Here is an 18,568-nt window from a genome sequence, read left to right on the forward strand (position 1 = left end):
AAAAAAAAAAAAAAAGTACAGAATACCCTACAATCCACAGAAATAAAGAAGTTTAACAATCAGAAGGGCCCAAGTAGAGATGCTTGGGAGGGAGAAGAAAGAAATCACAGGAGGTAAAGGGAATGAGGGATCTGGGTGGGAAAGGGCAGGGGGAAGGGAATAGGGGAATATGATCAGGTATGGGGGGGGGCAAGAGAAAAGCCCTGAAGACCAGCAGAATGAATGAAAATATGCAACCTCAGGGTTGGGAGGGGTGGGGGTGGGGTGTCTCTAAAATGGACCAGAGACCTGGTACATGAGAGAATCAGAGGACTCAAGGAGGGACCTTAGATGAAATGTGGAACAGAGGGGAGAGGAAACTTGTAGAGTCCACCTCCAGTAGAAAGACAAGGCATTAAATTAGAGATGGGGTTGCCATCCCACATTTAAAAACTATGACCCATAAGTGTTCCTGTCTAAAAGGACTGCAGAGACAAAAATAGAGAAGAGACTAAGGGAAAGGGGGTCCACTCACCGGCCCAACTTGGGATCCATCTCAAGAAGAGGTTCCAAGAGCTAACTATTACTGATGCTGTGGTATGCTTACATACCTAGCATGGCTGCCTAGCATGGCTGCCATCCAAGAGGCCCAACAAGCAACTGACTGAGGCAGTTGCAGATACTTACACCAAAACAATGAACTAAAGTCAAGGACCCCTGCAGTTGAATTAGGAAAGGCTGCAAGAAGGTGAATGATGCCCCCAACACATATATAGCAGAGGACTGCCTGGTCTGGCTTCAGTGGGAGAAAGTACAACTAACCCTTGAGAGAATTGAGGCCTTAGGGAGTGGGAAGGTCTGGTAGAGGATGGGGGGAATGGGGGACATCCTCTTGGAGACAGGAAAGGAGGAATAGGATGAGGAAATGTGGGAGGCAAGACCAGGAGTGGGTAATGACTAGACTCTAAAAAATATAAGAGCAATTTTTAAAAAAAGGAATATATAAATAAATAATTATTTTAAAGAATCGCTGCTAGCTCTATGCCATTTAGAAATATAAATATTTCATTTTCAAATATAATATATGGCATAAAGTGTTAAGATAGCCATTATATTTAGTTTTGCAGTCCACAGGATACATGTAATGTCATCCACATTACATGTTATGTAAAATATCACCATCCAAATTAAGCAATGCACAGCCTCCATAGACATGAGCAATATATTTCTAAATGTACACAATATTGAAAATGAGATAACTAATATCATGTTTTAACCTCTTGTTCTCAAAGTATTTTTAGAATTCATACATGAGTAACTTTATCAATGACATCATTTACACTTCTCCCAACTTGCCCTTAATAGCTAATATAATGTATATTAAGTGCCTAAAATATTCTACTTATTGAATTTTAGACATGATAATTATATAGACAAATATATTGACAAATAGGCACACATGTGAATATGCAGGGAGGACTTACACATTACCAGTCCTTTTTATTTCTATTTTACATATGAAGACAGAGAATCTCCATAACATTTTCTTTCTCTTTTTTTTTTGTTTGAAACTTGTAATTTATTTGTGCATGTACATGTGTGACAGTCTTGCTGTTTTGCTCAGGCTGGCCTTTAACTCTTGATCCCTCTACTTCTGAGTGTTGGAATTACAGGCTTGTACCTCAATGGCCTGATGTAACTTGTAATTTTTGTTTTATATTCAGACTACTTATGTCTGTATAGAATTTTGCTATTTGTAGTTTTATGGTTCTTTTTTTCATTTTTTTGAAAAGTTATTACAGAAGTCCCTTTTATTTTTTTAATTAGATATTTTCTTCATTTACATTTCAAATACTATCCCAAAAGTCCCCTATAACCTCCCCCTGCTCTGCTCCCCAACCCACACATTCCCCTCTTCCTGGCCCTGGCATTCTCCTGTATTGGGGCATATTATCTTCACAAGACCTCATTGATGGCCTACTAGGCCATCCTCTGCTACATACGCAGCTAGAAAAACAAGCTCTAAGTGTACTGGTTAGTTCATATTGTTGTTCCTCCTATAGGGTTGCAGATCCCTTCAGCTCCTTGGGTACTTTCTCTAGCTACTCCATTGGGGGCCCTGCGTTCCATCCAATAGATGACTGTGAGCATCCACTTCTGTATTTGCCAGGCACTGGCAGAGCCTCACAAGAGATAGGTATATCAGCATCCTGTCAGCAAAATCTTGCTGGTATATGCAATAGTGTCTGGGTTTGGTGGTTGTTTATGGGATGGATCCCCAGGTGGGGCAGTCTCTGGATGGTTTTTCCTTCCTTCTCAGCTCCAAACTTTTTCTTTGTTTTGTTTATTTGTTTCTTTGTTTTGTTTTTGACATTTTCCTTTTTTATTAGATATTTTCTTCATTTACATTTCAAATGTTATCCCGAAAATTCCCTATACCCTCTCTCTGCCCTGCTCCCCAACCCACCCACACTCCCACATAAACTCTGTCTTTGTAAATCCTTCTATGGGTATTTTGTTCCACATTCTAATAAGGAACAAAGTATCCACACTTTGGTCTTCCTTCTTGAGTTTCCTGTGTTTTGCAGGTTGTATCTTGGGCATTCTAAGTCTCTGGGCTAATATCCACTTATCAGTGAATGCATATCATGTGAGTACTTTTGTGATTGGGTTACCTCACTCAGGATGATATCCTCCAGATCCATCCATTTCCTAAGAATTTCATGAATTCATAGTTTTTAATTGCTAAGTAGTACTCCATTGTGTAAATGTACCATATTTTCTGTATCCATTCCTCTGTTGAGGGATATCTGGGTTCTTTCCAGCTTCTGGCTATTATAAATACGGCTGCTATGAATATAGTGGAGCATGTGTTCTTGTTATATGTTGGAGCATCTTTTGGGTATATGCCCAGGAGTGGTATAGCTGGGTCCTCAAGTAGTACTATGTTCAATTTTCTGAGGAACTACCACACTGATTTCCAGAGTGGTTGTACAAGTTTGCAATCCCACCAGCAATGGAGAAGTGCTCCTCTTTCTCCACATCCTTGCCAGCATCTGCTGTCACCTGAATTTTTGATCTTAGCCATTCTTACTGGTGTGAGGTGAAATCTCAGGGTTTCTTTGATTTGCATTTATCTGATGATTAAGGATGTTGAACATTTTTTCAGGTACTTCTCAGCCATTCAGTATTCCTCAGTTGAGAATTCTTTGTTTAGCTCTGTACCCTTCTTGATTTCTTTGTATATATTGGATATTAGTCCCCTAACTCAATAACATTTTCATTGCTGCACAGTTATAATGAAGTATTCCTGAATTCAATATATAAGGAGAAATTAATGTATGTTATTTCCAACCACTCAAACTAACACAATAGAACAAAAGTATTTAAAAGAAGGAAAATAAAATGGGAAGTGTAGCCTGGAATAGGCTGAAGAAGTTAAGTCACCTGTCAAATAGGAACTATATTGATCTAATGAACGAACAATCAACTCATAGATGATCTTTATAAAAAATATCATAGCATTTTATTACTAAATTGTCTTTATTATCTTCTATCAGTGAATAAGATGGTTTGCATCAGTCATTAACACTCTAGATGCAGAAACTATTATTTTGTCTTTCTTGGATGCTACTACAAAAGAGCCTGCTTATACATCAGTATAGCTTAGAAGCTGAATGATGAAAATAATAAGGACATGTAAATGTTCCTTGCTTTATTAAAATCTTAACTGGTCTACAGTAGCAGTCCTCCAACTTTATGGGAGATTTTTACCTTAATGTATACTCATTCTTAATGCAAATAAGAAAATAAAATAGAAACAAAGTATCTCTTAAAAATCCAAATTGTCATGGGCTTTTGGGAATAGCTTTTAAGAATGCTTAACAACTTCTTCATTTGAAGTAGAATTGGTTTAATTTTGCTTAACTATTATCTGAAATGGGGAGTAACAGTTATAAAACAAAAATAAGTAACTTGATTTTTATATCTAAGAAGTTCTGCTCCTTCTTCCCAAACAAGCTTAACATTATGTTTTAAGTTATGTGAATAAGTAACACATTATTGCTTTCATTAAGTGTAAAGAAGTAACAATACAAAATTTTTAAAAACAATGCAAAAATGTGGTAAGTTAGGAAACATATTAGAACTTTTTTGCCCTTGAAACATAAAATTCGAAGAGATTACTAGCTTTAAACCTTTCATTTCAATACGGACTCAGTATTATTCTTACAAAACCAAACTAAAAATAAATGCATTATCTAATATGTTAGAATTGAACAGAAAACAAATACCAGGAAAGGAGGTACAGATATGATGTTGCAATTGAGACTTTATGAAAGTGCACCACTCAGTCAAAAGCAGTCCCTGAGATTGATTCTCATTAGTACTTTGAATTAGCATTCACCTTCTCTTTGGCCTTCTCCTAACTTCCCATTTTCCTGAACAATTTTAATTCTTTCAATAGGATTATTTCTAGACTTCTATATAATTATTATTTTGCTCAAACTACTATCTTTGCTAAAGCTCTTTATTCCTAAGCAACCAAGCTTGAAATTTATATTCAGTCCCTGAAGACAGAAATGTAAAATTCAAAATGTGAAAGTTTTAATTTGATATTTTTTGTCTCAAATTTCTGAATTCACTAATATCATCACCATGTAAAACCTAAAAGAATTTAATCTTCTATTTTAGAAGTTAACTCATACAGAAAGAATATATTAAAAGACTAAGTTGAACATTTATGCAACTATTTCTCAATTTCAGAAAATAAACTAAAATATAAGCATGTCAATGGTATATATTTTGTGTTCATGGTCAAAGGCTCAATAGAGTGGGAAAATTAGCTCTTTTCAAACTACTGACAATATATTTTGTTGTCTCCTCTCATTTGCCTTGATCTCAGAGAATGTTATATAAATCATACATCAGTTTTTCATAATTCTAAAAATTTGTATACTTAGAATTAAAATGTATTTTTAAAAGAATAGTAAGTCACCTAAAAATCAAATATCTATGGGTTAGTAAGTTCATGTACTCAAATAAGATATTTGATGCTGTTTAATGCTGTAATAATACTCACATTTATAAAAGTTTTAGTGGAAGAGATTTGAAAACCAAATCTTCTTGATGATTACTTCAAAAAAGAATTTGCTACAGAAATAGATGACCCCTGTTTTTGAATTAGGGAAGACTGAAAGAAGCTGAGGAGAAGGGTGATTCTGTAGGAGGACTAGCAGTCTCAATTAATCTGGACCCCTGAGATCTTTCCAACACTGGACCACCAAACAGACAGCACACACCAGCTGATATGAGGCCCCCAACACACATATAGTAGAGGACTGCTGGATTTGTGTTCAGTCAGAGATGATGCATCTAACCCTCAAGAGACTGGAGGCCCCAGGGAGTTTAGAGGTCAGGTGGAGTGGGGGTGGGTTCATCCACGTGGAGACAGGGTGGGGTCGGGAGGAGGTGTGGGATGTGGAACAGTCGGAGGGTGGATGGAGGACTGGGAATAAAATATGGTGTGTAAAAATTAAATAAAAAAAAGATTTGCTACACAAGAAGCTTACTTTTGTGGCTTCTGTTTATTAAATAGTAGCAGAAGCATTATATATCAGCTGATCCCATTTATATCAAACTAACAATAGAGCTAGCAATAATATCATGTTTTTTTTTTTCTTCTCCAAAATCACAAGGAATTCTGGTGTGGAGCCTTTTTATGACTTCATTTATCCTCTTATTTTCTCTTACTAAAGACAAAAATGCAAATTTAATACAGAAAGTTTCCAATGATTTTTTTTTCCCTAGGAAGAATATGCTCTTAAGTGTTTATAACCTTTGGATGAGATTACGTGTGCCTCATCTAATTATATTTCTTAAAATTTCATTTTTAAATGGAATTTGGCAATTTTCCCTCTCTCTCTCTCTCTCTCTCTCTCTCTCTCTCTCTCTCTCTCTCTCTCTCTCTCTCTGTCTTTCTCTCTTTCTTTCTTTCTTTCTTTCTTTCTTGAAGTTATTTTACTTTTATTCCTTTCACTTTAAGCCAATCTTTAAATTTCACAGTGGTTTCTGGCATGGGAGAGAAGGACCGCATCATTCAGAATAATAGAGGCTGTGGCATGGTTGGTCTGAGAAGGTGAAGCAGGGGAGGCCTCAACTGGGGAAGCTGGAGAAGCACAAACTGCTCCACTGACCGGTAGGTGATGTTCAGAGAGCAGTAGAGCTGATATGCAATGTCCTAGGCAGCTTCCAGCTTTCACAGATCAATTAGGCCATCACCTGCTGTGGCCAGCATGTTGGCAATCAGCTCAGCTGCCTTGAAGTCACCCTCAGCTTAGATGATGGCTGCCTTCTGCTGCTGCTCAGCCTTTTCCACCACAAATCTGTCTCTCTCCTCTTCCTGTCGAGCCACCTGTTTGAGTTCTACTGCCTCTGTGAACTCCTTTCTGAAGGTCAGATGTGTCAGGGACACATCATCACAGATGAACCCAAATGTTGTTGATGCTCAATCTGTGAGGCTATTGCTCACCTGTCTGAAGACCAGCTCTCACTGGGTAATCAATTCCTCCTCATCAAAGCAAGCCACCACCAACTTGAGGACCTCTGTGCTGATAGACAGCAGCACCAGCTAATCATAATCTTCGCCTATGTTGGTGTAGATATGAGGAAGTTGGATGACCACCAGCAGGAAGAGGATGCATAGTGTGATGTTGACATTCTTCAGGTCTTTGATACTAGGGATGACCTGTATGTTCTGTGTTCAAGAGTGGCAGTCAAAGGCTATTGGTTTCTGTACCCAAGGGATGGGAAAGTGAGTCATTTCCCCTACCTACCACAATGTCCTGTACTTCAGGGAATCAGGCAAAGATGGCAGCTCTGTGCTCTGCATCTATATTCTATAAAGCAGAGTTCACCAGGCCTCCTGCAAGTGCTAATGCCAGGCCGAACTTTCCAATGGACTCAAATAATTTGTCAGCCATAACTCCTTCTGTTGCATTCACTCACATTTAGTTTCACTCTGACCTCCACATGAATGCCCTGGCCCCAAATTGCCCTTTTCAATGGTATGGAGTAGCAGTTTGCATGAAATAAACAACTATTTGGAATAACATTCTACAAATACAAAGTGATCTAATTGGGCATCTTTCCACAGTTCTCTTTATGTTTATGTACCTTGTATTATTGAAAACAGACCGAAGCAGTCACTTACTTTTTGGCCATCAAACCATCTACAGAATTTTGATTCAAATTTAGGCTTAACTTACTCCACTGTGGTCTGATTTCAAGAGTGATGAATTTTGATGCTATGTATAATTGGCCAATGTTTCCTTGAGAAGACATCACTAACACATTGTTTATTCATACACAAATTATTAGCTTCTGCACTTGTAATATATACTACATTAAAAGGTTATTGGTATATAGTCTCATAATCTAGTGTTAAAAACAAAGCAACTTTATATTATTATGGCTCAGGCTATATGGCACTATGAAACATGCTTAAGGAATGAACTCAGTTGCAATCTCCAGAACCCACATAAAAAGAGAGTTTAGTTGACCTTTTGTAATCCTAAAGATGATGTGATGGAAGACAGAGACAAATGAATCCTAGAAGCTTACTGGTTGGCATAATTACGTTCTCCATATAATAATATGGGTTATGGGTGTTTGAAGACATTGCTAGAGTTGGATGGAGAAGAAAGTTCTTATTGTAAAGGGTATGATGATGAAGAATATATTTGTGTCTGAGTAAATTTCACTTAAGAGATAATATTTTAAGTAGAGTCTAAAAAACACAGAAATGTTAGCAAACAAATTAGAATATGGCTTAGTGAAGAAAAGGAATTAAAAACTCACAAACTTTAAAGCAAATTAAGATATAATTTAAAGATATATCAACAAATGTGGATAACACAAAGCAAGCTGTGTGTGTGTACATATGTAAATGTTCTTGAGTATGTTTAACATGTGTGCATGGACATCAAAGATAGCATCTGGTGTTCATCTCATCTAACTTCCACTACTTTGAGAGAAGATCTTTACAACACTGAAATGAAAACAAATCACTTAGGCTAACAAGCCAGTAAGCTTTGGGGATTCACTTGGCTCTGTCTTCCATCACATCTTCCTTAGAATTAAAAGGGCTAGACCAATCTCCCATTTTATATGCATTCTTGGGATTGCAATCAAATTAATCACAGGTATTTCATAGCACCTTATTGACCGTGCTATCTCTTTAACCCATAATCAGGTGTATTTGTTGATTCATCCTCAAGATGGGCATCATAAAAACTCAAAAATTTCTTAATAATTAAATTAATGTGAAATTAAAGGTTTTTCATTTACTACCAAACAACAGACAGTGAAAATCATTCATAAAGTTTAGGATTTAAAATGATCACAGAGTCAAACAATGCAGTTATAATATTTATGGCCTGAGTAGGGGATTATTTGGTTCTCCAAGTGAGACATTATTAACAGTTTTGAAACAACTATTGCACACCTGTGTATACAAACAAGAAAAATGGAAACTTATATTTACTTATACATGAATGTTCATAATAGTGGTAATTATAATAAGCATCAAGGGGAAACTTCCCAATAAGTATAAACTGATAAATGGAATTGGTAGTATATGTTCAGCACATTGTTTCAGCACGAAAAATAGCCATAGGCCTACCTAAACGCATATCTACAAGTATAAAATTTTGAGGTGTTGTTTTGAATGGGAGAATCTTGGAAAAATAATTGGCCACATTACATAGTTCCATTTATATGGAATGTCCATAACAGGCAGAAATATAGGGACAAAATATAGATAAGTGGATTAATGATTCCTCCTGGAAAAGCAATGCAAGTGGAAACAGTATTAGGATAGAAGAGTTCTAATGTTGGATTTAAATGCAGTAAGTATAGTATAAAATTAGTTTGAGTCAACTGCAAAACAATATGGATTTACTAAAAGTTTTTCATTGTATACTTTAAACTTGTAAATTGTATACTATGCACATTATGTCATAACGAAGAGAATGGAATGAAGTGGAGGGGATAAATGCATAGTGGAAGGAGAAAATGAAGAAAAGTGGAATATTCTACTAATAAGCCAACATTCAAATAATGCTTTACACACAGCGACATGCATATGTATATACGGTGTAAGTGCACATTTTATGCAAAAACAAAGGGAAATGAGTAGAAAGGAGAGAAAAAAGTATAAGGATGACAAACTTAAAACCAGAAGAGAAATGGCAGGCAGAGAGTGACAAGAGTGGGTGAATAAAAATTTCAATACTAAAAAATGTATGCTCTTAAATGAGACATTTATAAGCCAGGCAGTGGTGGCCATGCCTTTAATCCCAGCAATTGGGAAGCAGAGGCAGGTGGGTTTCTGAATTCGAGGCCAGCCTGGTCTACAGAGTGAGTTCCAGGACAGCCAGGGCTACACAGAGAAACCCTGTCTCGGAAAGAGAGAGAGAGAGAGAGAGAGAGAGAGAGAAACAAAAAGAGCTCGCCTTGCTTCTGATGTTTTTTCTCACCAGGTATCTAAAATATAAATATATTTCTGGGAAGCAGATAACTCATTGCTAATATTAGGTAATATGATAATTAAGCTGAAAACAACTGATATTTTTCAAAGNAGAGAGAGAGAGAGAGAGAGAGAGAGAGAGAGAGAGAGAGAGAGAGAGAGAGAGAGAGAAAGAGAGAGAGAGAGACATTTGTTTTAATTGTTTTCTCACCAGGTTTCTAAAATATAAATATATTTCTGGGAAGCAGATAACTCATTGCTAATATTAGGTAATATGATAATTAAGCTGAAAACAACTGATATTTTTCAAAGTAAAAACTAATATTTACTTCAACAAAATTGCTCTTACAGACAATACAACTCGTGACATAAAGCATAAATTTCACAGAAAGACAGATTTGGGTTCAAATCTAACTTCTTCCATTATTTTCTGTCTACATTTTCATGAGAAACTAATGACATGTATCTGCCTGACAATACATAATTTATATGCTCTTTACCAAGCTATATGAATCCGACATGGATAAATTCATGAATTAGCTCTTTATAATTATTTGGACAATCAGACTTTGGGACTCCAAGGATTTATTTTCGTGCTAAATTCTCATAGTTGCTAGTTTTCTGAGGTGCTAAATAAGGAGCAAAACTGATGTCATGTTTTGAAAACTAATTAGAACTTTGAAGAGAAAAACTAGTGTTCTCACTGGCTCTAATTAAAATATTCACCTGTTTTACAAAAGGAAATCCACAGAATCACCTATATGACATGTGCTATAAATGCAATTGCATTTCATAGCCACTGTAAGTTATCATCTTTTGCATAAAACATAAGAGACAGCATCCAAAATTAAAATGACTAAGATTTCTAAAGAAAGCTTTTCAAGGACCCTGTTTGAATTTGTCTTGCAAGAAAAGAGTTGGATGCTTACTTATTTCCTATTTGCAGATGCAAAATCAATCCCTTTAGCAAATGAACACTGTTACATTTATAGCTGGTATGCACTCTTTACACTAATCTATGCTGCTTCTGTCCAACTGCTGCATTGTCTGTCATTCTGAGTACACCCAGCAGATTTCACTATGACCAACATTTTAATTTATTTTATATTATGTTATATTTGTTATATTATATTATGTTTTATAAGGTGATATTATATTTTAAATATAAAGTAATATAATAGATATAATATGCATATAATATAATAATATACAGGAGGAAAATACATAGCTCAATAACATTGCATATATGTGTGTGTGTGTGTGTGTGTGTGCAAATTTTGCATTAAAATTCAGACATCTGATCATTAACATGGTTACTTACTTTGTCACTTGCAGATTAATGACAGTCTTTACCCTAAGATATAGACAAGGATATAATATATTTTGACAAATGATTAAAGAAGCTGCAGTCTTCTGTTTTGTGGTAGTGTCAACTGTCCATCTTTTGGGATGAAGTGGAAAGCTTCCATCAGTGGTAATTTTTAGTAATACCCTTTTGTGGGATTCCATTACAAATTTATAATGTAAAAATAATAAATTGATTATGCTAACAAGTGTGAGCTGCAATTGGCAGTTTACTGGGGATACTATATTGTTTGCATATCAAAAATTATGACAATTTTTTACATTAAAATCATTAGTTGCTTATTATGTCTTTAAAGTCACAAGTTTGATAATGAAGAATTAAACCATTTTGCCTTCTAATATTTTTAAAGAGAGACTGTTGCATTAAAATTTTCATAAATAAGCAAATGATTTATTAAGTGAGGTAGAGTTTTATTTGCTTGCTGAGAAAGAATGATGAAAGCTGTACATGATTTTTGCTAAATGAAACACTATTTCTACCCAAATGCCCCACGATCTGGTACTCTTATAACTCAAAATAAGTAATGTCAAACCTCTGAGAGAACTGCTGAGTCTGGCTTCATTCAGAGAAGATGCACCTAACCCTCAAGAGACTGGAGGCCCCAGGGAGTTTAGAGGTCTGGTTGGGTAGGGGTTGGGGGTGTGGACATCCTTCTAGAGTCAGGGGGTGGGGAGGAGGTACGGGATGTGGAACAATCAGAGGGTGGACTGGAAGAGGGGAATAAAATCTGGAGTGGAAAGAAAGAAAGAAAGAATGAAAGAAAGAAAGAAAGAAAGAAAGAAAGAAAGGGAGGGAGGGAGGGAGGGAGGGAGAGAGAGAGAGAGAGAGAGAGAGAGAGAGAGAGAGAGAGAGAAAGAAAGAAAGAAAGAAAGAAAGAAAGAAAGAAAGAAAGAAAGAAAGTNAGAGAGAGAGAGAGAGAGAGAGAAAGAAAGAAAGAAAGAAAGAAAGAAAGAAAGAAAGAAAGAAAGAAAGTGAAGAAAGGAAAAGTAATGGCAAACCTTCATACACTTGTGTTATGTTCACATTTCCATTCAATATCAAATGTAGTTAGAACTTAAAATTAATTGTTTTTCGTTTTTGTTTTTTGTTGTTGTTGTTGTTGGTGGTGGTGGTGGTGGTGGTGATGGTTTTTCGAGACAGGGTTTCTCTGTGTAGCCTTGGCTGTCCTGGAACTCAAAAAGGCTGGCCTCAAACTCAGAAATCTGCCTGCCTCTGCCTCCCTAGTGCTGGGATTAAAGGCGTGTGCCACCACGCCCAGCAAAATTAATTATCTTAATATTTTGGGTCTATGACTTAATTAATTTAATTCTTTTTCTAGGTGAAAGTTATGGCTTGTATTGAAACAAAAAGAAAAAACAAACAAAAACGAAATTTTATACCAGTTCCTGAGTGTAGGCACAAGTAAGGAATTAAATGAATAAACAGACTACAAATTGTATATGTAGAAAAGAAGGGGCTTCAAGGAAGAAAAAAGATCAAAGCACCAAGTACAAAAAGGTAAATTTTCTTTCTATGGCAGTAATGCATGCAAGAATGACTGTGCTTACATAACTAGTACTAATGTGTTTTTAGTATCCTTATGTATAGCTCTTAGAAGAAAATGTGTGGAACATTTATGCTTGTTATTTAAAGTAATGCTTTTCCAAAAATAAGAAATAGTATGAATAAGCTACAGAATTAATAGCAATGAAAAGGTCACCAAATTCTGACATATCTCTGTCAGATCTGATAGCATTAAACACCCAGCTTTTATCAGCAAATTCTACAAAAATATTGGTATGTGACTTTAACCTTTTACAAAAGGTCACTGTCAAACACAGAAAAGGATGAGACATTTTGAAATATTGACCCTAGATCTTAATTGAAGTAAGTTTAAAAAAATGAGACTATTCAGATATTAGATATAATTTCATTCTAGGTTCAGAGGAAAATTAAAATCTCAGTTAAATAGACTCCCTCCATAATATATTTTGCAATTTAGTTGAAGAGAGTGACTTTCTTTTTTTAATTTCATCTGATATGTATTTATTAAGTTATATAGTATACTACAGAAATTTTACCACTAAACTATGCATGATGGTAGATGCCCCTAACCCTAACATCCCAGACATAGAGGTAAAAATATTTCAGTTCAAAACAGTGACTAGTCCCACACAAGTCTACACTACACAGCAAGAACTCAAAATTAACTGAAGAACAATATGAAAACATAAAGCAAATTTATCAAATACTGTTATCAGATAAGATAAATTGAAATGAAAAAAAATATATAAAATATACAATTATAGAAATGTGCATTTGTACACTATATTTTATATTTAATTCAACACACAAGTACATTGAAACATATTCAGGTAAAGCTTAACAATATTTTGTAGGAACAAAAGCAAAAACTTTTCATGGATGTACAGCAGAGGAATTAATAATATTCATTAATAAAAAGGAAAAAAAAGATATATAATTCAGATTGTTAAATGTCTAACTTAGTTATATGTGGCAACAGAAGTCCCAAGGCATGACATTATTACTAAGGCTGTGGAGAGCTCACAAAAATGGACTTAGCATGACTGCCCCCTGAAAGACCTAACAAGCAGCTGAAAGAGTCAGATGCAGATAGTTGCACCCAACCAATGGACAGAAAGAAGCAGCTGACTCCTATTGTTGAATTAGGGAAGACTGAAAGAAGCTGAGGAGAAGGGTGATCTTGCAGGAGAACCAGCAATCTCCATTAATCTGGACCCCTGAGATCTCTCAAATACTGGGCCACCCACCAGGCAGCATACAGCAGCTGATATGAGGCTCCCAACACATATAAAGCAGAGGACTGCCAAATCTGTGTTCAATCACCTAACCCTCAAAAGACTGGAGGCCACAGAGAGTTTAGAGGTCAGGTGGGGTCAGGGGTGGGGGCATCAATGTGGAGAAGGGGTGGGATGGGTAGGAGGTGTGGGATGTGGAGCAGACAGAGGGCGGATTGGGGGGGGGACGGAAGTGGAATATGGAGTGTAAAAAGAGGAATTAAAATTAAATTAAATTTTAAAAAAAAGGAAAAAAAAACTTTAAGTAAATAGACACTGAAAATGTCTTAAAATAGAGTGACTTTCTATGGGTAATTAAGTACTGTGTTCCTCTTGGTCACCTTAGGTTTCTTTTATGATTCACATATTTTTTTTTTTTTGGTCTGGGTGTTTTTTTTTAATTTTTTTTATTACGTATTTCCTCAATTACATTTCCAATGCTATCCCAAAAGTCCCCCATACCCTCCCCCCCACTCCCCTACCCACACATTCCCACTTTTTGGCCCTGGCGTTCCCCTGTACTGCATATAAAGTTTGCTAGTCCAATGGGCCTCTCTTTCCCGTGATGGCCCACTAGACCATCTTTTGATACATATGCAGCTAGAGACAAGAGCTCCGAGGTACTGGTTAGTTCATAATGTTGTTCCACCTATAGGGTTGCAGATCCCTTTAGCTCCTTGGGTACTTTCTCTAGCTCCTCCATTGGGGGCCCTGTGATCCATCCAATAGCTGACTGTATGATTCACATTTTAATCATATGGAAAGTTCTTCCATTCACTGTTTGAAAACATATATTCATATGTTTACTGATTCTGTCAGTAAAAAAAATAAAACAACATTCTTATACTCTTCTTAATTTTTTTGTTTTGTTTTTTTTTTTTGAGTTTTAGGTTACTACTCTTCCATCTCTGATCAGTATAGTGTTCTCTACACATGATTTAAAATTCTAGGTTCACATTCACCATAAATAATATTTTTCACTCTTCAAGATGTGGAAGAAATAGTAAAAATAAGTGTCTCATATAATATATTCATATATCTGATATGTTGGGCTGTTTTACAATATTCTCGTACATAAGAGTCTCTAATAATGCCCATTCTTTGAATAAAAGTTATGCACAGAAAAACAAAATAATTATTCATGATAATGTACTATATTTTTTAACACATGGAATCAGAGGGGTGTGGCAATGACCCCCTCAAGAATGAGCTTCATTAAATTTATATGAAGCAGTTTATTACCCATTTATGAACACTTAAGCGTCTCATGAACTTCATCTTCAGTTTCATCACCACTCATATCTGCCACTGTTACTTTTTGGTTGTCCCCAGTCTTGTTTTAAATACAGTGATCTATAAACACCCAAACAATAATCTTGAAAATCTTATTAACGACCTCTAGGCCTTGACACCTAGATCTGTTTGAAGACCATGGCAGTGTGACAGCAAATTAAAGATATAAATCACACATCATTAAACCTTCATTTCAAAAAGTGAACACTTCATTGGTTGAAAATATATAGTACTCTGGTCTAAGTATTATCAGTGTCTAATAGTAAAATATTTTCATTAGTCTTGTTTTCAACCCAGGGGGCCTGACCCTTTTGGGTTTTGCCTATCAGATATTTACATTACAATTCATCACATTAGCAAAAGTACAGTTATGAAGGAGCAATGAAAGAATTATTTTGGAGGAGCACATCAACACAAAGAACCACATTAAAGGGTTGTAGCATTAGAAAGGTTGAGAACTCTAAAAACAAATATGCCCATAAGCAATATTTTTTATACCTCACTCCCTTCAGCATCCAGCACTCATGGTATACTTTGTTTCTTTGTAGATTTGTGTCCAATATAAGCATGTTTTTATGTGGAATACAAATCATCACCTTTATTTATGTGTGTCTGAACTACTTTGATGACCTTGAATATGTTTCTGACATATAGGCAGTTAACAGATTTTTTTCTAAAGCTTGACTCTGAGATCATGCTTCTGAGGCATTACAATTTACCTGCACATAAAGTATAAGTTGTTTAAAATGGATTTGCTATTCAAAATATTATGCTTTCCTGCCTTAATTCACTTTAAGATCAAGGAATGATGACTTAAGATACTCTAATACTGTAGGCTCAAAACTTTCAGAATACCCAAAGCACATAATGTCAGGTCACAACGATGATAAAATCAATCTAGGCATACTTCTCCTGTGTTATCTGTTAAAACTTCTAGAGTATAGAATGACTTCAAAATATATTTATACATATGCATAAATCAATATTGTATCAGTTAATTAACATGCAAATTCACTGAAAAGTGATTAATTAAATATCCTTAAACATAGCTAGATTTCATATGGGAGACTGATCAGATTATAAAATACACCAATGGTGCTGAAAGACTTGGTGTTTCTTGGTGTTCTGGCTCACGGATTGCTCATCACTCCCTTCACCAGCAACTATTAGCATCTTGCCAAATACAGGCGTTTACTGAAAATCAACATCCAGGATAGGTCCAGAGAGGCAACCCAAAGACATTCCAGTTTACATTCACAGGTGCTCCTACTGGGCCTGTACCTTCATACCTGCAGAAGGTCCCAAGGTCTCTGGACAACATCCAGCTTTCCCAGAACTTGAGCAGCATCCTCATCGCAAAATTCTTAGCCCCCCCCCCAAAACAAAACAAAACAAACAAACAAACAAAAACATCACCTCCAAGTCAGTTGGAAGTAGCCAGAGAACAGGAAGAGCTGATTCCTACCTCACCATCACCTTTCCCTAGCTTCTTGGGTTTTTTTGGTTTTTTGTTTTTTCTTTTTAGCTTCTTCTTTTTAATTAAACCAAAGTGGAGGAATGTTAGCATTTCTTCAAGGTTCCTCCCAACAGTGGCCTAGCAACAGTCAGGTTAGAGCCTGTCTATCTGTAAAAGGACTGTTTGCACTCTCTCTCTCTCTCTCTCTTCCTCCCTCCCTCCCTCCCTCTCTCTCCCTCTATCTTTCATCTCTAGCAATCTCCTCCCTCTCAATCTTCCACCTCTCTCTCCAACATCCTCTCTACCTATTCTCTCTTTCCACACATGTCCCCAGTCAAAATCTTCCTCTCTTTCTCTATCCTCTCTTTCTATTTTTCCTGGTTCCCTCCTCTCTGCCCATACCCACTTCCCCAGATTCCAAATAAACTCCCTTTTATACAAAAAATATATGGTAATTCTTTATCAAGTGAACAATACATGTGTCATTATTAATATCAGTATAAATATGTACTACAGATCATTTATATGTGTGTGTGTAAATATAAAAATTGGAACCTTATAAGGTGAATATTTCATTTTTTTAAAATATCAATACTTCTTATTTTGTGAAAGTAGTGTAGGTTGTCTTTAACCATAGTTAAGTTACTGTTTTAAATGTGGCTTTTACTTATATTGATTTTTTCCCTGTATAAATTTCAGGTTTTTTTTTTTTCATTATAACACCCACCATGGCTATGCTGACACTCCATAAAAACACTAACAAAGCATTTGAGTGTGGCTTTGTAAACCTCTGTTGCAATGGAAAATAAAGCAGATGTATTAAAGCCTTATAAAAAGAAAGCCTCCTGTTGCTATGGTAATGTCTAGTTCCTAAAAGCTTAAAGAAGAACCTCTCTTCTTGGATTCACCTGGGTTCTGATTTTGCATTGGTGATACTCAGATGATTAAAGGGTTTCAAGAGATAAGTACTTGATATAAGCAAGAAAAATTCCACATTCATTTTTATTATACAGAAATGGATTGTAAGCATACAAATCCATTCTCAAGTAATTCACTGAGGCAACAAGTAGTGCATGGTAGTGATTCACTACCCATTCAGAATGTTTTTTTCAGCTTTCCTTTGTAAAATGACAGACAGTTCAACTGCATGTGTGTTTGTATGTGTGTGTGTATGTGTGTGTATATATATGTATGTATATATTGTGTATATGTGTATGTAATATATATGTATGTATAATACACATACACATATACATTGAACTATTCTTGTTGGCTTTATTGAGTACAATTTAAATTAGATTGGTTTTTGTTCTTGTTGACACAGAAGAGTCATGTTAATTTGACACCAGTGTTTAGAAAACAATACCATGTTGATTTAAGATCAAATATCATTTACAATTCCAAAATTTTCAAAGCAATGGGTTATAGTCTATGAGTTTTCCAATTCAGTATTAATCTTCATATAATGAATATATTCTTATATATATATATATATATATATATATATCCTTCACTGATGTATTGAAATGAATATATATATATACATATATACATGTTTTAAATATCAGAGGAATGTTGAAATGTACAATGCTGAGAAATTAAACCTACTGGTGTATTATAATGACTGTTTTAACTATTACTATCTTGAATGATGTATGAAGTCCATTTGAGCAATACAAGTTGCTACATTTAAAAATATATTGTGTAAGTCAGAAGAATGAATGAAAGAAAACTTTGATAACATTGTGCTATGATGAAAATCACTACTTTGTCTCCTAACCTAAATATATTAAATGTAAGTGTACTGTTTGCCATGTGATCACATTTAACTAACTATCTACATATTTTGGCTAATAAACTATGACAAAAAAATACACATATATAAAATAGTAAATCTGTTCTGCTGACAACAGTCATAATCTCTGCGAGTAGTCATTCTTTTTTTTTTAAATATTTTTTTATTACGTATTTTCCTCAATTACATTTCCAATGCTATCCCAAAAGTCCCCCATACCCTCCCCCTCCACTTCCCTACCCACCCATTCCCATTTTTTTGGCCCCGGCGTTCCCCTATACTGGGGCATATAAAGTTTGCAAGTCCAATGGGCCTCTCTTTCCAGTGATGCCCGACTAGGCCATCTTTTGATACA

At 35.5% G+C, this 18,568-nt stretch overlaps 1 protein-coding gene and 1 pseudogene across 1 annotated transcript in view; both read right to left on the bottom strand.

The window, feature by feature from the left end:
* The window catches only part of Il1rapl1 (interleukin 1 receptor accessory protein like 1), a 1,320,182-nt gene that overhangs the window by 891,143 nt on the left and 410,471 nt on the right, over positions 1–18,568 (bottom strand). The gene's annotated exons all lie outside the window — the stretch shown is intronic.
* On the bottom strand, positions 6,077–6,959 carry LOC110287016 (annotated as a pseudogene).

This window comes from Mus caroli, chromosome X, assembly GCF_900094665.2.
Source record: "Mus caroli chromosome X, CAROLI_EIJ_v1.1, whole genome shotgun sequence".
In the NCBI taxonomy this organism is placed as follows: domain Eukaryota; kingdom Metazoa; phylum Chordata; class Mammalia; order Rodentia; family Muridae; genus Mus; species Mus caroli.